General features: G+C 39.0%; 1 protein-coding gene across 2 annotated transcripts in view; it reads right to left on the bottom strand.

The window, feature by feature from the left end:
• PLCB4 (phospholipase C beta 4) overlaps positions 1 to 26,930 on the bottom strand; it is a 418,294-nt gene that overhangs the window by 236,998 nt on the left and 154,366 nt on the right. For both annotated transcript variants that reach the window (XM_060122522.1, XM_060122523.1), the window contains one exon: positions 23,531 to 23,589. The gene's annotated coding sequence lies outside the window, so the exon portion shown is untranslated. The remainder of the gene's footprint in view (positions 1 to 23,530; positions 23,590 to 26,930) is intronic.

The following is a 26,930-nucleotide window of genomic DNA, read 5'->3' as shown; positions in this document are numbered from 1 at the left end:
AAATAATACAATACAGAAAAGACCATGTTTTAAAGTTCTATCTTGTATTTTTTTATTCACTCTCTTAGAGTATGTGGGAGAGTAACCCATTATTCCACAATCTGTATTTTTCTGACACAGTAACTGCGTCATTAAGGAATTATCTAGGGAAGGTACTAGAATAAAAACTATCACATAGGTATCATGATGACATACATGAGGCAGTAGGTAACGAGAAATCTGTATGCTGTTGTCCTTCCCTATGAAAGAAAGCATCTTAGTCTTTTGTTTCTTCCAAGCCAAGTTTTATCCAAAATTCTATAACCTAAGTCACCTTTGGAGGAAACAGCATTCAGCCACCATTGATCTCATCTGACATTGTTAGTTTCCACAGAAACTCCTGTAGAATGCTCCCGCTTGTCTGGACTAAGTGCCTCTCCCATCCATTCAAAACGAGGCCAGGAAAACCCTGCCTCGGAGTCTGACATCTCCCAGCCCTGCTCTGTTGCAGAAGAACACAAGAGCACTTAAGTCAGCATCTGTTACCTTTATCAGAAGAGCTGTCTCCCTTATGGACACACAAATGAAAGATTAAACACTGTCTTGTCCAATTAGCCTGGGTCTAAATAGGCTGTTCTCTGCAGGACTCTCGTAGGAAATGTTCCTGAGGCTCATATTTGAAAAAAGTGAACAAAAAACAAAACCAAAAGGAAAAACCTGGATACTAGAAAAGGAACCCTGTGTCCTATCAGTTTATATCATTATGTAATTACCAGCAGCCTTTGAGGGTAATATCGGTTTTTATCCTGGAAGGTTATTCCTCCTTGCTTTGGGAGGGGGAGGAAAATAGCAGTAAGAATTTCAGGCCTTGGAAGGATGTACAGACCTATGGGTCATTTAAACATTCTTAGTTTTATCCAGCATAATGCTCACCATAGCCAGGCTATCCTGTGAAAACATCAAGACATTAAAAGACAAAATTAATCTATAGTGTCAGAAGTCAGGAGAGAGGTTACCCTCAGGAAAGGGAAAGAATAGTGACCAGAACGGATCATGAGGTGGGGTTCTGGGGTGTTGGAAATCGCTGTTTCTTTTTCAGGTTACCTCGGTGCATTAACCTCATTAAAATCCAGGGAGCTGTGCACTTATGATTTGTGCACTTTTCTAATTGTATGTTAGTTATACTTCAATAAAGAGATCTTATAAACAAACACATGACAGACAAACCAAGGCATCTAGGCAATGGAGATATTTGGTCTGGAGTAGAGAGAGGCAATCACAGCCTGCTAAATTTCCTGCTGAACTAAACTAGAAGGTAAGTTAGGAACAAGCTCCAGACCACTCGTAAAAGACGCCCAAAATAGTGACTGTGGTAGCTAAATTACCTTCGTTCTTCTTCGATGAGAGTTTGTCCATGAACAGGCTGGACACGTCCAGCCTGAGCCCTCCTTACCCACTGAATGATGTGAGCCAACTGGTATCTGTAGGCGGCATTTATGGGATCATGTGCCCTACAACCTGCCTCTACATCTGGGAACTCTGTCAACCAAGGCTGACTGGTCCTGTGTAAGCCCCAGGATCGATGTTAAGCCATTCATTGACCCAGGGATTTTTGAAAACAGCATTGGGAAAGTGGTCCATTTTTCTGGATGCCTGAGGCTATAATATATATAGTTTGTTGGTTGTTGGAAGTCATGTTTCCATTAAAGGGAGAAGTCTGGTCTACAGAAATAGAGTTGGTTTATATCAGTTGGTTAGACACTATTATAATTTTTCTGTAAAATATAGATCAATACCTTTTAACATATACAGGCTAACAACAACAACAAAAAAAAGTGAGGCCAAGACTTTTTAACCTTAGATGGTATCTTCAATCACCACTGATATCTTCAGTCACCCACGTGTACGGGCATTTGCTTGACCTTGAAATCATCAGCAACAATACCTCCTTTAAAAGTCATGTGCCACATCCTTCTCCGCCCAATAAACTGTTCTCTTCTCAACTATTATAACTCCAAGTCCAACGATTCTAAATCTCACTGAGACCTACCATCTGTTGACTCTACCACTCTTTCATTATCCATCACAGTCCCCAGGCCTCCCTTCCCTTCTTTCCTATCCTAAATTCTGTTGTCACACCTAATTCTCTACTAAGCAGTGCGGTCATGGAATCGAACTAGGCTGAAGAAAAACTCACAGCAAAACTGACCAGTCTTCACCTTACATTCATGACCACAGATCTCTAATGAACATTCAAAGGTTGTCCAATAATCCTTCTTCAGTATGTTTTCTCCTCTACTCTCTAAAATGATTTTTCCTACAGTCTCCTCAAGCCTGAGTCTCCTGTTCATGCCTCTTTTCAATGATAATATTGCATCGAACCCAGCCTCTTAAAAGAGTCACATACACAGACTTCAGTTTCTCACCTATCTCCTCAGACCACTCCAATTAGAATTCTCCCCTCTTGTAAAGGTCCTCAGTGACCTTCCTATTGGGAAATCTGACAGTCATCTTTCTGTCCCCATCAACCATCTCAACAGTTTTGACCCAAGTAACCACTCTCTCCTTCTTGAAACATTTTCTTCTCTTGGAGACAGCAATTCCACACTCTCCTAGTTTTCCTTGATCTCACCAACCACTTGTCCTCAATCATGACCTCTTTTGATTTGTTTAACTTCTATATGTTAGAGTGACCCAGGGCTCTTCTCTGTGTATCTTCTCTTCCTAGGTCATTCCCATGTGGCTCAAAGCTTTACATAACACCTATATTTCCATTCCTAGTTCTCATATATCCAACTGCTCCAGACTCATATATCCAACTGCTTACTTGACATTTCCACTTGAATGCTTACTAAACATATTAAACTTTAAAATTTAAAGCAGAACACTTGATTTTTTTAAAAAAAAAACATATTTTTCCTCTAGTTTTTCCCATATCAGTAAATTTCTCACCTGTTCTTCAATCTGGTACCTTAGGAGTCATCTTCAATGCCTCCTTTCCTCGAAATATTCATATCCAATTCATCTGCTGCTGGCATCGCTTCCAAAATAATTCCCAAATCAGCCTACTTCTCTCCATCATCATCTCTGGCATTAACATCTAAACAATCATAGTCTTTTTTCTTATCTTAATCCAATAGCCTCCTAACTGGCTTCTCTGCTTCCAATCTTGTCTGCAACTCTACACCCCAATTTATTGTCCACTATAAGAGTGATTTTCTAAAATATAAATCAGATCACATCTATCCTATTTCTTAAAAATATATATATATGTATATAATCTATAATATATACATATATATTATATATAAAGTAAAAATCCCCTTACCAAGGTTTAAAGGGGATGATGCCATCTGGCTGCTGCCCATCACTCTGACTTCATCTACCATTTGCTCCTGATTGGCCGCTGTTATTTGAACACACCGAGTTCATCTCTACCACAGGACCTTTCAACTTGCTGTTCCTTTTGTCTAAAACACTCTGCCCCTGTTTCTTCACATAGCTGTCTCCTACTTATCTTTGGGGTCTCAGCTTAAATGTTACTTTCATAGTACGACCTTCCTTGACTAGAAATCCAAATGACTCACGTCCCCACCTAACTCAGCCTCTATCATAAAAATCTCATTTTATTTTCTTAACACCTATCACTCATAAAATTTCTTGTTCTTTCATTTGTTTACTTCTTTTTGTTTTGTTTTTGTTGCTATATTTTACCTTTTTATTGAGTTATAATTAACATACAATATTATCTTAGTTTCAGGTGTACAACATAGTGATCCAATATTTTTACACATTATGAAATGATCACATCAATAAGATCAGTTTCCATCTGTCACCATACAAAGCTGTTACTATATTATTGACTATATTCCCTATGTATACATTACATCCCAAGACTTATGTATTTTATAGCTGGGAGTTTATATCTCTTAATCCTCTTCACCTATTTTCTGTCCCACTGCCCACCCTCCCCTGTGGCAACCACCCATTTCTTCTCTGTATCTATGAGTCTGCTTCTCACAGAGAAAACCAAATTTTTGTTTTGTTTGTTCATTTGTTTTGTTTTCTAGATTTCATATAAGTGAAATAATATGGTATTTGTTTTTCTCTATTTCATTTAGCATAATATGCTACAGGTCTATCCATGTTGCTGCATGTGGCAAGATTTCATTCCTTTTTAATGGCTGAGTAATATTCCATTGTGTATATATATCACATCTTCTTTATCCATTCATCTATGCTTCCATAGATGCTTCCATAGCTTGGCTATTGTAAATCATGTAGAGTGAACATAGGAATACATGTATCTTTTCAAATTAGTGTTTTCATTGTCTTTGGATAAACACACCAGAAGTGGAATTGCTGGATGATATGGTAGCTCTATTTTTAGTTTTTTGAGAAACCTCTACACTGTTTTCCATAGTGGCTGAACTAATTTACATTCCTATCAACAGTGCACAAGTGTGCCCTTTTCTCCATACCCGTGTCAACACTTGCTGTTTCTTGTCATTTTGATAATAGTTATTCTGAGGTGGAATCTCATAGTGGTTTTGATTTACATTTCCCTGATGACTAGTAATGTTAAGCACCTTTTCATGTGCCTGTTGGCCATCTGTATGTACTCTTTGGAGAAATGTCTGTTCAGGTATTCTGCCCATTTTTTAATCAGATTGTTTTCTTGATATTGAGTTGTATGAGTATTCTATTTATTTGGACATCAACCCCCTTATTGGATACATTGTATGCAAATCTTTTCCCATTCAGTAGGCAGCCTTTTCATTTTGTTGATAGTTTCCTTCACTGTGCAAAAACTTCTTAGTTTGATGTAGTCCCACTTATTTTTGCTTTTGTTTCTCTTGCCAAAGGAAACATATCCAAAAAATACTGCTAAGACCAATGTCAAAGAGATTACCACCTATGTTTTCTTCCAGCATTTTTATGGTTTCAAGTCTTACATTTAAGTCTTTAATACACTTAGAGTTTATTTCTGTATATGGAGTAAGAAAGTGATCCAGTTTTATTCTCTTGCGTATAGCTGTCCAGTTTTCTGAATACTGTTTATTGAAAAGACTATTTTTCCCCGTTGTTTATTATTGCCACCTTTGTCATAGGTTAATTGACCATATGAATGTGTGTTTATTCCTGGATTCACTATTCTGTTCCAATTGATCTATGTGTCTGTTTTGTGTCAATACCATACTGTTTTGATTACTATAACTTCATAGTATAGTTTCAAGTCTGGGAGCATGATACCTGCATCTCTATTTTTCTTTCTCAAAACTGCCTTGACTATTCAGGGTCTTTTGTGGCTCCCTACAAATTTTAGCAATTATTTGTTCTAGTTCTGTGAAAAATGCCATTCATATTTTGACAGGGATTACACTGAATCTGTAGATTATTTTGGGTAGCATGAACATTTTAATATTTGACTCTTCCAATCCATGAGCACAATATATCTTTCCACATATTTGTGTCATCTTCAATTTCTTTCCTAAATGTCCTATAGTTTCCCCAGTGTCCTAAAGTCTTTTGCCTCCTGGGTTAAATTTATTCCTAGGTATTTTATTCTTTTTGGTGCAATTGTAAATGGGTTGTCTTCTTAATTTCTCTTTCTGATAATTTGTTATTAGTGTATAGAAATGTAACAGGTTTCTGTGTATTAATTTTGTACCCTGCAATTTTATTTAGTTCATTTATTAGTTCTAACAGAACTAGATTTAATAAATGGATTTCCTTCTCATATAGTCTGGGTGCCCTTTATATTACTGCTTTTTCACTGTGTCCCAGGGTGGGGGGGGTGGGGGGGGCGAGTCTGCACTTGGACCCCTCAGCAATATCCCTCCCTACTGCAGGTTGCTTCTTCAGGGGAGATGTTCCTATGGATACCGTGTCTCCATCTTTCCTACCTGTTTCTCTGTGTCCTTCTACATGCAGTAGGTGTTCAGTCAGCCCTCAGATCTTCTTCAAGAGAATTGCTCTGTATGTAGGTGTAGACTCAACATGTCTGTGGGAGAAAGTGACCTTAGGGTCTTCCTAAACTTGGACCCCTCTCCTATTCACTTCTTTATTATCTCTCTTCCTCTCTACCAGAAAGTATTCCTCTCAAAGATCACTGCTTTCTTCCAAGTGCTTGGGAAAATGTTTGGTACATGTTAGACACTTGATAAATACCTGATGAATGAATTAATTAATCACAGACATAAAATGCCAAAAAAATGACCATTTAGAAAACACTAATCAGGAGGGAACTAAAAAGTTTTTCTGGGTCAGCTTCTTTATAATTTAATATTATGCTATTAAAAATATGAAATCTGAAACCCATTTCTGAATTATCAAAACAAAACTAAAATGAAATACATTTTAGTCAATCCAAACAGACTACAATTTGACTAAGAAGCAAAACAAAAACTGCTTCCATTTTAGCATCACCAGGCTTTGACAACATAAATCACTGTCTCTAGCACTCTGGTGCATGAATGACATCTGGGAATTTAAAAATCCTTTGATGGTAAAATAAAAGAAGTTGCTCTTACTAAGTTACATCCAGCATTGAATCCAAATAAACATATGACAAATGTATTTTTCTCTCAGCTCTGTCTTTTAAACAATCAGAGAGTGAACAAGCCAAAACAGGATTTTAACAGCAGGTTCTGCATGGCTAGATTCCACATGATTTTACACTTCCACATGATTTTAAGGGACTGTTTGACTCTTGTTCTTATATTCTTTTTTCCACTCTGGAACTTGTATAGTACACGTAAAACATTTACCCACTTTTGAATCACTCTGTTTTCATCAAAGAATGAGAACTGATTGACATGAACATATGATCTATGAAACATAAACCCAATCTTTATTCCTCTGCACTGCATCAAACATTGAAAATGACCTATTAACTTCACCTAGCAGTAGCTACCATAGCTCAACTGTATAAATGAATTTCCCACACTTCTGGTAAAGAATTTCAAAAATCTGGTCCAATTAAAAAGATTCTGGCTTAGTCACATGGGCCAGATCTACATATGATGAGAAGTCTAAGCAGTTTACTTGTTCTTATCCTCTGTTTCTAACAATGGACAATTTAGAGACAAATAAATCTAAGAAAAAGCCTAGGCTAATGGCAACTTCTAGAAAGCTTTAATCTTTAACCTTTTCAAACATATGTCCCCTTTTGCTGATCAAAAAATTTTTCATGATATTGCCCTAATGTCATATATGTATTGAGAAACATGGACAACCCCCTCCCCCACAAATAGCTCAATTTATTGAGGGCTACATTATATATATAGTACAATGCACCCACGTAACTAGCACCACACTCAAGATATTGGAACCTTTTCCATCAACCCAAAAGTTCCTCCAGGCCACTCTGCCATCCTCACCCCCACACCCTACCCAATACACATGCCAGCCACAAGCAATCACCTATCTACTTCCTGTCATGACAGATTAAATTGGTCTGTTTTGAACATCCTATAAATGGAATAACACAGCATGTATCCTTTTATGTATCACTTCTTTACACAGTAGGATGTTTCTGAGATTCACCCAAGTTGTTGTTTGTACCAGTACCTTGCTCCTTTTTCATTGCAAAGCAGTATTCCATTGTATGCATACTTCATAATTTGTTTATCCATTAATGTGGTGGATACTTGTGTTTTTACAGTTTCTGTTATTATAACTAAAGCTGCTATGAACATTCATTTACGATCTTTGTGTGGATATATTTTCATTCTCTCGAGGAAAATAACCTAGGAATGAAAATGCTAGAGGCATATGGTAAGTGTATGCTGAACTTTGTAAGAATCTGCCAAACAGTTCTGTGTGAATGCACTAAAAAATACATTTATTTTCCAGATATAAAACTTTAATAGTGAACGTTTCAGACTTTACACACCAGTTTCCTTTCTCTGCCCCACAAGACACCATCATGTTCTTCTGCATCTCCATGGAGTTCAGTGTACAGAGCCATCTCACAATGGGCTAAGGAACAGCTGCTATACACAGCTGTATGATTTTTTAATATGAAATACAGAACTAATTAGAAAGAGGATTCCCTTAACAGAGCCCCATGTGGGTACAAAGGACTAGTAAGTCATGTGACAAGGAGATAACTCTCTTCTGTGAGAGTTTATATGACACATATTCTTCCATATAAGGTGTTAGGTTTGAATTTTCTCAACAGTCTCCCTACATAAGACCCCAGAGATCCTGTTTTCCTGTTACAGCTTCATGACGCCTGTCTCCCTGTCTCCATGAGATAACAGCTGGAGGTTTCCACTAAATTACCTTATTTCCAGAGGCTACATTCTAAGTAGGATAAGAGAAGAAAATTGAGCTATCACTCTGCATTCTCCTGACTGGGATCTCTCCCAGTGAACTGGCTGGACCAAGCCATGCAGGAAAGTAAGACACCCATGGTTGGAATAAATATTCTGATTAAACTGTTCATCCCAACTTGGGAATAAAGAACCACCACTCATAAATAAATGCCCTAGTGATTCCTTTCCAGGTTGTTATTTTCTGATTATGAACATAGGCAAGTCTATTATGAATATAAAATATAATAGGCCACAGAATTTGCATAGTTAAATAATCCTTCTCTCAAAGCCATTCACCCAAAAGGGTACATCTCCCCACCTCTTAAATCTGGGCTGGTCTGCGACTTCCCTTGACAAACAGAGTGTGGAAGAAATGATGGTATGGCTTTGGTACTCATTCACACTCTCTCCTTTGCTCTTTCTCTCCCTCTTTGAAACCCAAACTGGCCTGCTAGAAGGCAAGAAACACATACAGGAGAAATGAGCTAAGGTCACTCTCTACCAGCCAGCCCTCAGTATACCCAACAGTTGACCAGAGATACTTAAGTGAGCTCAGTTGAGATCAGTAGAACTTTCCAGCTAAGGGCAGTCCAAACTGACAATCCACTCAATTGTGAGCTAAATTAATGTTTGGTGGTTTACGCCAGGACATTTCTGGGGTAGTCTGTTATGCAGCAAAAGCTAACTGATACATTAATCAGCTAGGGAAATAGTTTCTTTCCCATTAGCAGTGCATAGAGTCCTGTCCTACAACTTCTCCTTATTCCCCGTGGCCCTGACTTTTTTGTTTTGTTTTTTCTGTTTGTTGTTGGGTTTTTTTTTTGCGGTACATGGGCCTCTCACTGTTGTGGCCTCTACCGTTGCAGAGCACAGGCTCCAGACGCACAGGCTCAGCGGCCGTGGCTCACGGGCCCAGTTGCTCCGCGGCATGTGGGATCCTTCCAGACTGAGGCACGAACCCGTGTCCCCTGCATTGGCAGGTGGACTCTCAACCACTGGGCCACCAGGGAAGCTTGGCCCTGACTTTTGACCCACTTTTCTGGCTCTTATTTCCTACTTGTCTATGTTCTCCTTTACCCCTATGCTGCCTGGTATGGGCTAAACTGTGTCTCCTCCAAAATTCGTATGTTGAAGCCTTAACTCCCAGTACCTCACAATGTGACTGTATTTGGAGATAAGGCCATTAAAGAGGTAATTAAATTAGAAATAGGCTCTTAGGATGGGCCCTCATCCAATCTGACTGGTATCCTTATAAGAAGAGAAAATTTGGACACACAAACAGACACTAGGGATGTGTGTGCACAGAGAAAAGATTACATGAGGATACAGCAAGAAAGTGACCATCTTCAAACCAAAGAGAAAAAACTTAGGAGAAACCATACCCGATGACACCTTGACCTTGGACTCTCAGCCTCCAGAACTGTAAGAAAGTAAATTTCTGTTGTTAAAGCCACCCAGTCTGATATTTTGTTATGGCAGATTTAGTGGACTAACACACTACCTATAGGAGAATAGTGTACAATAAATTTCCCAGCTTTTTTCCCTGACAATCACTCTGATAATTCCTGTCTCAAGCAAGGCAGGAAACCCTCCAAAAAAAGTCTTAAGCAAGCCCACTCCTGGCACATATCCAAAGAAAATGAAAACACTAATTCAAAAAGATACATGCACCCCAATGTTCATAGTAGCATTATCTACACTAGCCAAGATATGGAAGCAACCTAAGTGTCCATTGACAGATGAATGGATAAAGAAGATGTGGTGTGTGTGTGTGTGTGTGTGTGTGTGTATACACAATCAACTATTACTCAGCCATAAAAAAAAATTTTGCCCTTTACAACAACATGGATGAACCTGGAGGGTATTACACTTGGTGAAATAAGTCAGAGAAAGAAAATTACTGTGTGTTATCACTTACATGTAGAATCTAAAAAATAAAACAAATGAATGAACATATCAAAACAGAAACAGACTCACAGATATAGAGAAAAAACTAGTTGTTACCATTGGGGAGAGGAGTAGAGGGAGGGGCAAGACAGGTAAAGGGGTACAAACTACTATGTACAAAATTTAAAAGCTACAAGGATATATTGCACAGAACAGGGAATACAGCCAATATTTTACAATAACTTTACTTTTTTAATTAAAAAAAATTTTTTTTTGGCTGTGTTGGTTCTCTGTTGCTGTGCGCAGGCTTTTCTCTGGTTGCAGAGAGTGGAGGCTACTCTTCATTGAGGTGTGTAGGCTTCTCATTACAGTGGCTTCTCTTGTTGTGGAGCACAAGCTCTAGGCACATGGGCTTCAGTAGTTGTGGCATGCAGGCTCAGCAGTTGTGGCTCACAGGCTCTAGAGGTCAGGCTCAGTAGTTATGGTGCACAGGCTTAGTTGCTCCGCAGCATGCGGGATCTTCCCGGACCAGGGCTCGAAACTGTGTCCCCTGCATTGGCAGGTGGATTCTTAACCAGGGAAGCCCTACAACAACTTTAAATGGAGTATAATCTATAAAGACTTAAATCACTGTGCTCTACACCTGAAACTAATATAATATCATAAATCAACTATACTTCAATTAAAAAAATTAGGTAAACAAATTTTAAAGAAAAAAGTTTTAAACATGAAGAATCCATATTTGTTGTAAAATAAATTTTTTAGATAACAAATAAAGTAAAATATAAGCTTGCCACTTTGGGGGGAGAAATATAAAATAAATTAAGGAAGTAAAATTTCCACCTCCATGCCATCCTGAGAGGGGATCCCTGCTGACATCTAGTATGTCTTCTTGCAGTGTGAACTTTAGCTCCTGCACTTCCCCACCGAATGGTACCCTCCCTGAAAGGCAGTGAGCACAGGCATGGGACATGGGCCCTTTTGCAGGTGGCACAGCATCCTAAAGCCCTTCCTTTGTTTGCAGAATTTCTGGGTCTGTTTTAGCAGTTGAAAATGGCAGACAGTTACTCTCATAACTGATCTGAAAGCACACATCTAAGTAGAGGAGTTTATTGTTGTACCTGTTTAATGGGATTTTACTATTGCTAGCCCTTCTGCTCCCATAGGAAATGCAGGATCACAGTGGGTGCATCAGACAGCAGGTGACAGTCTACACTTACTCTAGAAATCCTAGCCAAGGGCTTCTCCATGGAGCAAAACTGTCAGAACCACCCTTTGGCATATTTAATAAAAATAATGACTCTCAATAATTGAGCACTTATTATGTGTCAGGCACCCTGTAAGAGCATGAGGTGGGTGTTGGTGGTGGTTTGTTTGTCTGTATCAGATGAGAACTGTATCCTCACAGCAATGCTATAAGCTCCTGCCAAACCCTGAAGACCAAGCTATACTGACCACAGTCAGTGATGAGTTCTGGTTGGTCCCTGAGTCAGGCCTGGTGACATTTGTTGCCCCTCAAGGATTGGCTTCTCAGTTCTCACAGACAAGGGCTCCCACCTGGTCCTCTACCCAGGGGGGACTATACTTCTAGATGTTCCTGTTCAGTGCATAAAGGTCCCAGGAGCCCCAGTATACGTGTCTCCCCAAACTGCTTCTCCTAACCTAGCTGGGAAGGTAAGAAAAGCCCTTGTTTCACCTACACAGAGAAAAAGCCTCTTTCAGGAGGCCCTGCCCAGACCCAAAAGTTATCTCCTACACTCATAAGTGGCCCTGGGTTCTTTGCCTTAATCAATTTCCTGCTACTTGTTTAATCAGTCTCATCTAATTAGTTCTCCCTGTACAGTTATTTGGATGTTTTCATTCAGTGCTCAAGTGTTTAATACATATACATACATATACACAAACATATATGTAGCTGCTTCCTACTCTGTTCTAATGAGGGTCAGGTAGAAACACATGTGTCTCTTCCCATCCTCAAAGTGTCTCGGGGCTCAAGCAACTTTCTCTCACCTCCCAGGAACAATCTTTCAGCTTGTATTAGATGAGCACTCTAAAGCCATCTGGAAATGGTTAAAGAATAGTTGCTGAGGATTTACAGATAAGAGTTATTTACAAAAGGAAAAACCTACACAGTCCCCACTACTCTCAAAGGAATGGATCAGAGGTCAAACATATTGGAAAAAAATGTGACTTATCCCAGCAACCAATCCCGGCAAAATCACCTGTCTTCCTCCTCACTCTCTCTCCACCTTCTGACTTCTTCCTGATTTTGATGCCTATGTCACAGCTTTCCCTTATATAAGAGAAGGGTTTTGTTGTTGTTGTTGTTGTTTTGTGGTACGCGGGCCTCTCACTGTTGTGGCCTCTCCCGTTGCGGAGCACAGGCTCCGGACGCGCAGGCTCAGCGGCCATGGCTCACGGGCCCAGCCGCTCCGCGGCATGTGGGATCTTACCGGACCGGGGCACGAACCTGCGTCCCCTGCATCGGCAGGCGGACTCTCAACCACTGCGCCACCAGGGAAGCCCGAGAAGGTTTTTTTTTTTTTTTAAATTGTCTACATAATTAAATACAATGACTAACACAACTGAACACATGAATAAACCAGAGAACAGTACTAGTCATCACAACAAATGGGGAAGGTCACATGTTTGCTCTTTCCCAAAAGGCTCCCTTGGAATTCTTTTGTTTTCATTTGTTACATGAATAAACTCAGTATATATTTATTTAATAAAAAAGAATCTATTAAATAATACATTATACACTGCAATATTCAGCTTCTTTTTAAAAAAATAACCAAGATATCCTTATATGATGCTTACAATATTCATTTTTCTTAGGTGTTCAAAGGTAAACTTCACCTTTGCAGTTCTGTAAGTCACAATCTAGGAGGGTTGACTGGTTTCTCAGCTCAGTGTCCACAAGGCTAAGATCAGGATGCTGGCAGGGCTGAATTCCTTTTCAGAGTCTCTAGGGGAAAATTCACTTCTAAGCTCACTCAGTTTGCTGGCAGAATTTGTTTCTCTGTGCTTGTAGGACTGAGGTCCTGATTCCCTTGCATGCTGTTGGCTGGGGTTGTTCTAGGCTTCTAGAGGCCATCCCTATCCCTTGGCTCATCTTTCTCCATCTTCAAAGCCAGCAATGACACGTGGAGTCTTTCTCATTCTTCTACTCTCTCTGACCTCTCCCTCCCTTGGAATTCTAACAAGTGGCTTTAACCCAACAGCCTGTGCAGTGGCTTTGCTTTGAATACCACCAACACTGTTCTCATCACAGTTCCGAGGGTGTGACCTTAAGCAAAAGAAGTGTTTGGAGTCCAGTGCACCTATAATAAACCACCATGCAACTATATGATTATTCACTGGGTTGCTGCTTTCTCTTGAGGTGCAGTACCACAGTTCCAGAATCACTACAGGACAAAACGATAATAAAAGCAAAAGGAGGAGGAGTCCTGAATAGCCAAAATAATACTAGAAAAGAAGAACAAAGTTGAAAGACTCATACTTAATGATTTTAAAACTTACTACAAAGACATGGGAATCCAAACAATGTGGTACTGGCAAAAGGACAGGCATATAGAACAATGGAGTAGAATTGAGAGTCAAGAAATAAACTTATACATCATGGCCAATTGATTGACAAGGATGCCAAGATCATTCAATGGGGAAAGAACAATTTCTTCAATAAATGGTGCTGGGACAACTGGATATCCACATGCAAAAGAATGAAGTTGAATCCCTACCTCATACCAACTTCAAAAATTAACTCAAAATGAATTAATACATAAATATAAGAGCTTAAAACCACAAAACTTTTAGAAGAACATATAGGGGTAAATCTTCCTAACTTTGGGTTTGGCAATGGATTCTTATATTTGACATGCAAGCAAAAGCAACAACAATAAAAAATAGGGAAATTCAACTTCATCAAAATTAAAAACTTGTGTGTATTAAAAGACATTATCAAGAAAGTGAAAAGACAATGTATAAAATGAGAGGTCTCTGCAAGTCATATATCTGATAAAGATCAAGTATCCGGAATATATAAAAAAAAACTTTTCCAATATAATAACAAAAAGGCAATCAACCCACTTAAAAAATGGGTAAACAACTTGAACTGACATTTCTCCAAAGAAGGTATACAAACAGCCAACAACCACATGAAAAGATGCACATCATTAGTCAACAGAGAATGCAAATCAAAACCACATGTTGTACCATTTCATACTCATTAGATGGCTTTAATAAAAAGAAAAATAAAATAAGTGTTGGCAAGGATGTGGAGAAACTGGAACTCAAGTACATTGCTGGTGGGAATGAAAAATGGTGCAGCTACTGTGGAGAACAGTTTTGTAATTCATCAAAAAGTTAAACATAGGGACTTTGGTTGGCACAGTGGTTAAGAATCCACCTGCCAATGCAGGGGACATGGGTTTCAGCCCTGGTCCAGGAAGATCCCACATGTCACGGAGCAACTAAGCCCATGTGCTACAACTACTGAGCCTGCGTGCCACAACTACTGAAGCCTGCACACCTAGAGCCTGTGCTCCGCAACAAGAGAAGCCACCGCAGTGAGAAGCCCGCACACCGCCATGAAGAATAGCCCCCACTCACCTCAACTAGAGAAAGCCCGTAAGCAGCAACAAAGACCCAACACAGCCAAAAATAAAAAAATAAAATAAAATAAATTTATCAAAAAAAAAAGTTAAACATAGAATTAGTATATGACCCAGCAATTCCACTCCTAGGTATATCCCCGAAACAACTGAAAAGAAGGACTCAAATACATGTATACACATGTTCATAGCAGCACTATTCACAATAGCCAAAGATGAAAACAGCCCAAATGTCCATTAATGGATGAATGGATAAATGAATTGTGGTATATACATACAATGGGCATTATTATTCAGCTCTAAAAAGGGATGAAACACTGATACATGCTATAACATGGAAGACTCTTAAAAACATTACACCTAGTGAAAAAAAGCAAAGGTCAAGGGTTGTATGGTTCCATTTATATGAAATATCCAAAATAGGTAAATCCATAGAGACGGAAAGCAGATTGGCTGTTGCCACGGGTTGAGGAAGGGTAAAGTGGGGAGCAGCTGCTTAGGGGGTAGGGGCTTCTTTGGGGGTGATGAAAATTTTTAGAATTAGGTAGAGGTAGTGGTTGCACAAGTTTGTGAATGTGCTAAATGACACTGCATGGCTCACTTTAAAATGGCTAATTGTTGTTATGTGAATTTCACTTCATTTTTTTAAAAAGGCAGAAGGAAGAAGACAAGGCAGGCAAAGCAACGCAGGTTTTTAGCTAAGACCAAAGCCTTGGGAACAGCAGAAATAAGCACCAGGAGGGGCGCGGGTGCCGGCAGATGTGCTCAGAGGGAAGAAGCAGAGATGGTGTGAACACAGGAAAAGGAGGTGGTTCAATCCGGCGATGGTGTCCTAACAGAAGAGTTGCATCTGTACGCAGTCTAGAATCCACAGAAATGGCCTTTGTAAAGTCCCTGAAGGAAGGGCACCATGAGGACCACGAGGTAGAAGAAGTTCCTTAAAGGAAGGACAATGTGGTACCTGAAGCTCCTCAAGGTCAATCCTTTGCAGACTCTTCATTCCTTTACATTTGTACAAGAGAAAGAGCAAAGGGTTACCGAGAAGAAAGAGGCGAGTTAACATCTCCAATGCCAGGGAGCTAAATTGGATTTGCTTATTTTTTTTTCTCCCTTTTACAGAAACAGACAAAACAAAGGGAACATCTCCATTGTAGGGGGAAAAGATCCACATTTCAGGTCTGAAAAAGATTCAGGGTGCCCAATTCAAAATAGGAGAGTATGTAACATGTGTGGGGACACGAAATTCTATCTTTGGAATAAGTTCTTGCTGTCACAACCACACAAAGGCTCTTGGGAAATGTCATACAAAGAAGAAAGCAGTTTGGAGCACAAACATCCCTGGGAAATAAAAATGGGAAGGAACATATTATCTACAGTAAGACAGGTCCTACGTATGCAACATCTCCTTGTAAAGACTTCCAAAATCCAATGAAATCGGTGACACTGTGCTCATTTTCCAGACAGGAAAACCAAGCCCCAAGCTTCAGAGCTCACATTCTTCCTCCTACACCATAATGCATTGAGCCAGGTGAGAAATTATAAAAGTCACCAGGAGCAACCTCCAGTTTTCCAGTAAACTTCTAATTGCTTGGAGAAGGGGGTGTGACTTTGATTTTTCTATTAGCTCAATAAGGGCTCTCAAACATCTCCAACGAGACAGTGCACTGCATCTATCCAAATTCCATACCGCTGTATTATCACTCGAGGAGCATACAAAATACTACCATTGCATCCGTTTCTTGCTGCTTATTTTTTATAAGAGTAGTGCCTTCTCTCTGCTCCCTGCATGCCCACTGTAAAAGCACATGGCCTGCAGCCATACGGGAAGGGTCAGTAGATCATGTCAGCACTTTTGCCGGCAGAGCCACTGGAATCGTCCTCAAACTGCTCTCTTCCTGCGTTTGTGACACTTGATTCCCCCCACAGGCAACAAAATATGGCAAGTAACGAAGCAGCTGCTGACCTGCAAGGTGGTCACTGCCCAAGGTCACTGGCTGGTTCCTTTCCTGGGAGGCTTTATTTTAGTCCTCAGGCCTCAGTAAGCCGCCCTTTCCCACCTGAGGACAGTGAAGACACGATGCCTGCTCCTCTGTTCATTTCAAAAAAGTAGGCAAGGACTTTCAAATGCAACAATTTCCACTGGCTTTCAACATTTTATTGATAAATCCAAAAAAAATGATAAAATAAAAAGGATCAGGGAACTAAACTGGATTTATTTTTTTCTCCCTTTTATAGAAACAGACCAAACAATGCAAACCTTTCCACTGTACGGGGGAAAAAAAAATCTACGTTTCAGATCTGGAAAAGATTCAGGCTGCCCAATTCAAAATAGGGGTGTGTGGAACACATGTGGAGATGAGAAATTCTCTCTTTGGAATAAGAAGTTCCTGCTGACACGACCACACAAGGACTCTTGGGAAATGTCACACAAAAGCAATTTTAATGTCATGATGACTTCAAAAATAGCATACTCACAAGCTTCATGTGAAAAGCCTGGTCGAAGAAACTAAAAAATAGAAGGGCAACAGCTAAAATTTTCTATACTGGACTGTTAGACCTTTTCCAGTTTCTTCAAATCTTTCAGCAAACAAGAAAGGACAAATAACTTTGCTAATATAAACTTCTGAAATTTTCTTTGGCCTGCAAAACAGGATAAGCCTTCAGCATCTACTGAAGTAGAAAACTGACATTATTTTCCCAAAGGTATCACATTATAATTATATGGTTTATGCTTTTCTGCTCTAGTATTTTATTTTAAAAATACGGAAAAGTTGAAAGTTCTTTTTTTTTTTACAGTGAACAACCATATTCCCACCACCTAGCTTTTTTGAATATCTAGCCTTTTATCCAGCTCTCTAACCATCAGTTCTTGTTTTGTTTTGTTTTTTAATGTATTTCACAGTAAATACATTGCAGAGTTCAATACACTTTACCTCTAAACTCTTAGACTGCTGGCATTTTAAATCTTTTCTAGTTAAAGGTTGTGACTTAGCAAGAGGAAAGAGGGAGGAGAAAGTAAGTGAAAGCTCATTACACACCTAGTTCCCTCTTAGAAGGGACATCCCTACGCGGTAGAGGGGTGTCCTTCTGGCAAGGGGAGTAGAGGGTTAGAAACTTCTTCCTTCTCTTTGGTTTTCCTCTCATCTCTCAATTATTCCACAAATCAAGAAAGGGAGGAGAACATTTGAGGCTGGGCCATGCCCACCCCTTGGGGATGCCCCTAACAGTAAAGATTAAGTGAAGATAATAAAAAATGGATGACAGGCCAGTACTGACCAGTCACTGTCTAAACAAAAGACTTCAGGTTGTCTTAAGGGCTGCCCAGTCTAGCTTACCAGGTAAGGGAGGGAAAGGGAGCCACTGTGCAGAAGTGTGCCCAGGAATGAATGGTGTGTTCACGCCAGAGCATGCCCAGAGTATGGCTACAGGGGGCAAGATCCGTACAGCAGTGGCATTGGAGAGGGCCCCTGTGGTAGAAGTTCTTCCAACATTCTCTTCATACAATGTGACTTTAACACTCTCCCACTGGGAGGTGGGCATTTATGTCTCCTTCCCTTGAAACTGGACAGGCTTGTGACTCACCAGTAACCAAATAATGTGATGGAAATGATGCAGCATGATCGTTAAGGCTACGTCATAAAGAAGATCTGCGTCTCACTTGTCAGGAGGAATAATCACACTGGAGCCCACGTAAGCAGTCCAGCTGCCCTAAAGCTGCTATGCTGTGAAGAAGCCCACAGTTTCCCATGAAGAGAGACATCATGGAGAATCCTGAGACTATATGGAGAGAGAGAGCCCAGCCAGCTTCCAGCTGCTCCAGCCTCTTGTCCTTTCCGCTTCAGATGCCATTTGAATGCAACTACCTGAGGGACCCCAAGCCGGAACAGCACAACGAAGCCCTTCTGGAACCCCTGACCCACAGAAAATGTGAGAGGTGAAAAGGTGGCTGCTTTTGTTTCAAGCCACTACATTTTGGAGTGATTCCTTACACCACAATAAATAACTAAAACAGACCCCAGCGTATAAACTGGGTCATGATGGTACCTCACTTCATACACTGCACAATCCGAGTCTTCACACCTGGTATCAAACTAGCCACTACCTACCTTTCTTATTGTGTAGTTAGTACTCCAGTCTCATCAGTTTACACGCAAGTACCCAAACTCTTCCAGAACCTTCTCCTGCAACACACATTATATACATATATATACAACTTTTTTCCATTGCCTAAGATGCCCTCTTTTCCTTTTCAAATTTTTTCTACATTCTACCCTTCATTCAAGACTCAGTTTCTTCCAAAAAGTGACCCTATAATTCTGCACTCCTCAAGGTTATCAGTGATATCTTAGCTGCCAAACCCAATCATTTTAATCATAATTCATGCCTACAGGGCATTAAGTCCCAAATGGAAGCAGCAATGCCTCATCAAGGACAGATCAGCTCACTTTCTTTGGACAACAATGCCGCCTCACTTCTTTATTGAATGGGGTTACCAAGCTGGGAGATGCAAAAGTGCTGACAAAAAGTCTTATCTAAAGGAAGTATGCCTCTTCCTAGAGTTTCTCTATAACATTCTGAAGTTGCACTGTCCACTACAGTGCCATTGGCCAAAGGTGGTTTTGAGCACCTGAAATAAAGCTAGTCTGAACTGAGATCTGTTGTAAATATAAAATATACACAGATGAAAATTCTTAAAAAAAAAGGTAAAAATATAATTAATAATGTTGAATGTTGAAATGATAAGAATTAGTATATGCTGGGCTAAAATATATATTATTAAAATTAATTTCAAGTGTGATCTTGGACTTCCCAGCCTCCAGTACAGCCTGTTATCACAACCTCTTTTTTTTTTTTCTTTTTAAATGAGGCTATAAGAAAATTTAAAATTATTCATGCTGCTCACATGCTTTTTCTATTGGACCAAACTTTTGTGCTATGCTGAGTTGAAGGTGCCCAAGGAAACACCATATATTTCTATAAAAGTTTTAGGAAAATACTTTTAAGGCAAAGGTGAAATGTTTGGATATAAAATTTAAAAGAATGGTTAAAAGAGGTGAGAATGAAAAATAACAGAGTTAATATTTATGCTTGGAAATGTTTCTAGTAAGAATAAATGCCAACCATACAGTCACACAGTATCCTTGCTTCTTTTTCAGGGCACTGAAATCATTATCCATGATGAAATTCATATAAGGAAAGCTTTGAAATTTCAGATTTTATTTATTTTTTTAACTCTAATATATGTAGCAATTCTACTAACTGAAAATTACCTAGATGTCTCACTCACTGAAAATTACATAGGTGCAATCACTTTAGGACTTAGATATTTGAAGCAGTAACTTATGATCTATTCAAGGGAAGAAAATGAATTTATACAGCTTCCGAAAGTATGTAGACTTGCACCAGGAAAAGGCCTAAGGGATGAAGAATGTGCCTGCATGAGTGAGGAAGTGAGTAAGAGAACATGTGTCTAGGTAGAGAAGACACTCCAGTGTCTTGTTCAGATATCACTGGGTACCTTTTAACTGTCCTGCATGCCCACCTCCCAGCTTTTCTGTGTTTTGCTTCTAAAGATGGCACTAGCAAATTTCTTAAGAGGAACAGCCTTCAACTTCTAGAGCTGCTTCACCTGCAGATGCAGAGTCAAGTGCTCCCCAGTTTACAGCCCCTCTCCCACCAGCCCATAGCCAATGGCTGAGGCAGGGATGGGAAAGCCCAGCTCCTTACCTTTAGCAGAAGGAACAGATTCTCAGGAGCAATTACACTCCAGAGCTCCCCCAGGGGTCAGGCTGAGGCAGGGACATTGCCCGAACCACCCCTCTGCTTGGCCCCCTCCTTCTTCCTTACCTTCCCCAACTCCCTAGTTCTCTTGGGAGCACTGCCTTAATAAAATGCTTGTGCAAAAATCCCACCTCAGATCTGCTTAGGGAAGCCCAAGCCAAGAATTTTGTGATGTATGAATGGACCCTAAGAAAATGTGAAACTGGATTCTTATTGTTTTGTGTGTGTGTGTGGCTTTATTTTTTTATTTTTTAACATCTTTATTGGAGTATAATTGCTTTCCAATGGTGTGTTATTTTCTGCTTTATAACAAAGTGAATCAGTTATACATATACATATATCCCCATATCTCTTCCCTCTTGCGTCTCCCTCCCTCCCACCCTCCCTTTCCCACCTCTCTAGGTGGTCACAAAGCACCAAGCTGATCTCCCTGTGCTCTGTGGCTTATTGTTGTTTTTGTACCTCAGATAAGTTTCTATAACACTTAAGTATTTAAAATAACTGCACAGTTTAATAAGCAAGAAGTATCTTTGTTCCTAAAGAGCATTGCAGCAGCCCTAGAACAGAGGTCTTAGCCCTAGAAAAAAGATGCTAATAACTGGCACAGCATATATATCTCCAGGTGTGAAAGAAGTTAAGGGTAGCGTGTAAGGGTCCAAAGTAGAAGTAAAAATAAAGAGAAGTCAGCTTAAAGTTTGGTGAGCTTCATAACTGACACTGATGTTATCAATTCTGTACATAATCAATATTTAATAAAAACAATTTCAAGGCATTCAGAAAACAAGAAAGCACCCCAACATTAGGTAAATTTCCCCCAAAAAAGAGTCTACCTTCCAAACTGAAATAAAACAGGGCAGTAGGTATCAAGGGTTGTTTTCTTTCTTTTCATGAAACTTGAAGACAGCCTTTGGTTTAACTAGGCTAATAAATTCCTCTTTATGAAGAGTCATTCAGAAGCTAGAAATTTAAGAGTGAAGATAATTCATCTCATTTTGTTTTCTATAAATATTTCCTATTTTAACACTGATAGAAAGCTAAGTTGAATGTAACATAAATAAGAGAAATCTAAAATACACCTTTTGCCATTAAGGGATTAAAATATATTCTGAATGCCTACTGTGGATGCAATAGTCCTAAATAAATTAAAAAAAAAAAACACTTAGAACTAATGTACAGCCCACTGTTGGAATCATGGCAAAATAAAGCAGGCTTTCAAGATGAAACCAGAAAGGTTCAGATGCCAGGGTCTAGATAGTCCCCATTTTAAATATGGGAAGACATTATAAAGGAACCCGATTTCACTTCTATTTAAAAAAAAAAACCTCATCATAAAAGGTATCCAACAATTGAAAGTTGCTAGAGTGGGATGTTTTTAGTTTTAGGAGAGGATAGCACGAAATACACAAGAATTCTCTCTTTGGGAAAAGGGCAAGCCTAACATAAAGATAACAATCAACCAACCTGGTGACATGTGGGACACCAGGTCCCATCAAGTCCTAACAGGTGTGGGGATGGAAGAGTAGCCCACATACTATGTTAGCTGTCCCAGGACCCAATGCCATCTAAAGTCTTTGTAAAATCAAATGCATGGCATTTATACCACTTAATATAGAGGAAATCATTCTTGGAACTTACAATATAGAACAAATAACTTCTAAGCTCTGTTTTTTTTTTCTTTTGGACTCTTAAATCAAGTGTTTATTTTCACTAAGTACCTAATTCTTTATAGGGACAATTTATAATCCAGCTGATAAACAATGACTTATTTTTTAAGGATAATACAACTATTGTACAGAGAAAGTGGATAGTCCAGAAAAACGGTTTTTAAAAAAAGAGTAAAAATCAGACATTGTGTCTACACTGATTTAAAGTCCCTACTGAATTATTCAGCACCCCTTACTCCGATTTGCCTGCTAAGACATGGTTTATGAGTCATCCGTGGGGAACAGTAAAATATACTGCACTTGACTAAAAATAAGTAGGAACATTTAATAATAAATCTACTTTCTTGATAGTCTTGTGTCATCATTAAATACTGATCACTTGGAGAAGTTTTGGGCTGTGTGATTCTTCCCTCCCCTCACAGAAAGGCCAGAAGAAAATCAGCCACGGGCCCTGCCAGAAGATGATGGAATATCTGACATGACATGAAACACGGAGAAGAAAATAATATTGATTTTAAATGCCTGGAACCTCGAGTTCACTTATCGAGATGAACAGCAAAGTTGCTGGTTATCTTCTCCTTGTGATCACTATAAAATGACTTCTTGTCCTTTGAAGTAAGAAATGACACATACTCCAAATGTTTTACTTATAACACCAAGTAGAAAATAGCAATTTGACAAAGGGGTCAGAAAAGAACATTTGCTAGGATTCTGGCTCTTGAATAAAGCATAGGCAAGTTATTGTTTATAAATAAAAAGAACTGTGCATATATATTTTAGATTTCCATTTTAGTTTTTCTTTAAAGATTTGTAAAATGGAACTTTAGAGGAACATTGGAAGGATTTAATTACGTCATCCTTATAGGTAGTTGCCATAAAATGGAGGGTGTACGACAACTGACAATGATTTTTCCCATCAGTGAGGATCTTCTTAAACAAAATGTGCATAAGATTAAAAACAAGTCGCATACATTTCTCCTCAGAAAGAATTACAGAAAACAGCAACTTAATATCTGATGCTTACTAAATGCAGGCAATACTCCCACAGACGGCAAACAGAAAATCCAGCAGAAAATAAAGTACCCAAGGTTGGTGGAATGAATAAACTTGAATCTAGAAAATGCCAGGAGTTGAACACTCTACCACATCAAGGAAAACATCTGTGAATCAGTTTTGAGAGGCATTTCAGATGGGACATCAGTGTGAATGAAGGGATTCATTTTACAGACCGAAAGTTTTAGAACCCCACATCTAGCAACTTACCCACTGTGTGCAGAGTACTTACCAGATGGCTGGGGACTGACTGAAGGTGACGTCCACTTAGTCAAATCACAGCGCTGTCCTCTGTGGAGGAAGGACACAGATCAGAGAAAAATCAATGTGAAGGAAATTTAGAATTCTCATGGAAAGAAACAGCCCTTTGCACTTCAAAATCAAAGCCTATAATATTCTTTAAAACACATGAGAAAGAGACATTAATAAATTAGTGACATTAGTTTCTAAATGGATGACAAAAACAGACAATCATCAAATCAGAAATCTTAGTGCTACATCCAGCCTATAGGGTTTATACACTCTCTCTACTAAGCTGCTGATCTACAATTCAACCTCTTAACCTATCAAAATAATTAAGCAGAAGTTGAACAACAACAATATCCAAAATGTTCTAGAAGTAGATATAATGATCTTTCCCTGATCGATAGTGAAACTGATAGTAATTTTAAGAAATCTTTCAAAGAAGAGCAGTGCTGAATAGGAAAGATTTACAATGAAATTGTATCTATGTACAAATAGTCATTATTTTTGATGTGTGTTTTTGTATTGCCTTCATTAACAAGTTGTTATGTAGTTTTGGACTTGACATTGAATCTAGAATTCAAGATCTTTCCAAGATTTTGTTTTGGGTAGGGGAGTGGCATAGTTCCAGGTGGTGTCAGAAGTACATAGAAGTAAGAGGAAGCCCATCTGCATTTGGAAAGAAGTTAGAGGCAGAAAAATTGGCAATTGAAATACAGGAAAATGATGTCTGTAAAATTTGAACTGGGATTTTCCCAAGGTCATCATTTATTTATGGAGATGTCCACAGTAAAGTCCCGGGTAGAAAGGTACATCCACAAATGAAAAATATGTCATTACAAAAAAAAAAAAGCAGACTTGGGTCTATATAGACAGACATGGAAAAAAATTCTCAGGTCATAGTATTACTTTTTAAAACCTCAAGTAATGTAGTAATACGTGTACTATGACCCCAGTGTGTTAAAACAAACCTCACTAATCTAGGTGTAAAAACACAGACATGAATATTGTTATATTCAGAGAACATATTTGAAGGGATAACAAGAAACTCAACTGAGCTGCCTCTGGAGAACTGGTACTGTAGGGAGGTAAAAAGGGCCTTTGCATTTTAACCTAACGTTGAACAATTATGCAATATTTTATCACAAAACATATTACTTTTACAATTAAAATTGAAAAAAACAAGAATCCAATTCATCTAAACTTCCTATGGAAATAAACATTCCATTTTAAGTATATAGAAATAGAGAATATACAGCATCATCTACACATACTTCACTGATTTATTTATTTTATATTATTATTTTTTTGGCCGCACTGTGAGACTTGTAGGATCTTAGTTCCCCAACCAGAAATCAAATCCAGGCTCCTCGCGGTGGAAGCATGGAGTCCTAACCACAGGACTGCCAGGGAATTCCCATTACTTCACTGTTTAGTAAATATTTACTATGACCCAGCTTTCAGCATGGATTGCATCATCATATTTAATCGACATAAAAACTCTAAAATGTTTGTACTGTGATTATTTCCATTTTATAGAAGAGAAAACTGAGAAGTTGGGTGTCTATTCAAGAATTACACAAAGCTGGCATTCAAACCCAGGCACCCTGACCAATGTTTAGCTTCCATGGTACTACCCCCTCCATGGCATTTACCATAGTTTTGATATTACATTTATACTTGTAGTGATGTATTAATATGAGACTATAAATTCCATGCAGACAGGGATCATGTGTGTATTAGAACCATGATGTATATCCCCAGCACCGAGATAGTGCCTCCCCACAGCTTCATTGAAAAGGTGAATTATTAAGTGCCCCGCCTAGAGCTGGGAAGTTAAAAATGTTTTATGTCTCTTGGGACTGTAAAACAAGACAAGTTCCAAAAAAGGTCAATAATTAATTAACCCTGCTATACCATGATCCTCGTTTTGAGAAACCACTTGCTACCCATGTCCTTCTATAACCAGAGATTTAAATACTGGACACATTTTCGCTTTCCTTCTATAATTCCCTAAGTGACTATCCAGCATAAAACTGGTGCATTGTTCCATAAGCCTTTCTGCTTCATGGCTAGGATATTGCAACATTTGGGAAAGCCAATGTTGAAATATTTAACTACATGGGACTTCCCTGGTGGTGCAGTGGATAAGAATCCGCCTGCCAACACAGGAGACACAGGTTCGATCCCTGGTCTGGGAAGATCTCACACGCTGCGGAGCAACTAAGCCCGGGCACCACAACTACTGAGCCTGCTCTCTAGAGCCCACGAATCACAACTACTGAGCATGTGTTCCGCAACTACTGAAGCCTTTGTGTGGAGAGCCTGTGCTCCGCAACAAGAGGAGCCACCGCAGTGAGAAGTCCGTGCACTGCAATGAAGAGTAGCCCCCGCTCGCCACAGCTAGAGACAGCCCATATGCAGCAACAAACACCCAACACAGCCAAAAATATAAAAATAAAATTAAATCTTAAAAAAAAAGTTAAAAAAAAAAGAAATACTTAACTACAAAGAGGTGAAGCAGTAAAAACAGTTTGTCATGAATTATTTAGCTATTGGCATATAGTGGGCAAACTACTATAACTGACTTAGTGTTGTAGTCATATGTGAATCAAGGCCTCAACCTACCAACATTTTCATCCTAGTATTATTACTCTAGGTGTTGAAGGGTGTAAACGGGTCTTTGGTAAAGGAGAGACTGAATAGATGAGTGAGTGTGTGTGGGTGTGTGTCTGTGAATAGGCCTCTATGACTCTCTGTGTGTTTATGTGTCTCTGTGTGTGCACGGGTCTTTCAAAAGAGGAAAGATAGTTTTGTATAATGTAGACAGAAACCTAATAAATAGTCACACAAAATCCCCAAATCTCAGATCCTATTAGTGCTGGTGTAAACAACAGCTGTTTTTCATTCAACAAGGGTGCCAAGACTATTAAAGAGGGAAAGATAGTCTACTCAACAAATAGTGCTGGGACAACTGGAAATCCACACACAGAGGAATGAAGGTCGACTCCTATCTCACACCATACACAAAAAATAGCTCAAAATGGATCATAGATGTAAATATAAGAGCTAAAACTATAAAACTCTTAGGAGTAAATATAGGAACAAATCTTTGTGACCACGGGTTAGGCGATGGTCTCATAGATATAACACCAAAAGCACAAACAACGAAAGAAAAAATGAATAAGTTGGACTTCACCAAATTAAAAACTTCTGTGCTTCAAAGGTCATCATCAAGAAAGTGAAAAGACAACCCAGAAAACAGAAGATTTTTCCAAATCATGTATCTGATAAGAGACTTATATCCAGAATATTTTAAGAAGGACTATTATAACTTAACAATAAAAAGACAAATAACTCAATTTAAAAATGGGTAAATAATCTGAATA

The sequence above is a fragment of the Lagenorhynchus albirostris genome, chromosome 15 (assembly GCF_949774975.1).
Source record: "Lagenorhynchus albirostris chromosome 15, mLagAlb1.1, whole genome shotgun sequence".
NCBI classification, from domain to species: domain Eukaryota; kingdom Metazoa; phylum Chordata; class Mammalia; order Artiodactyla; family Delphinidae; genus Lagenorhynchus; species Lagenorhynchus albirostris.
This window is presented reverse-complemented; position numbering and strand designations above follow the sequence as displayed.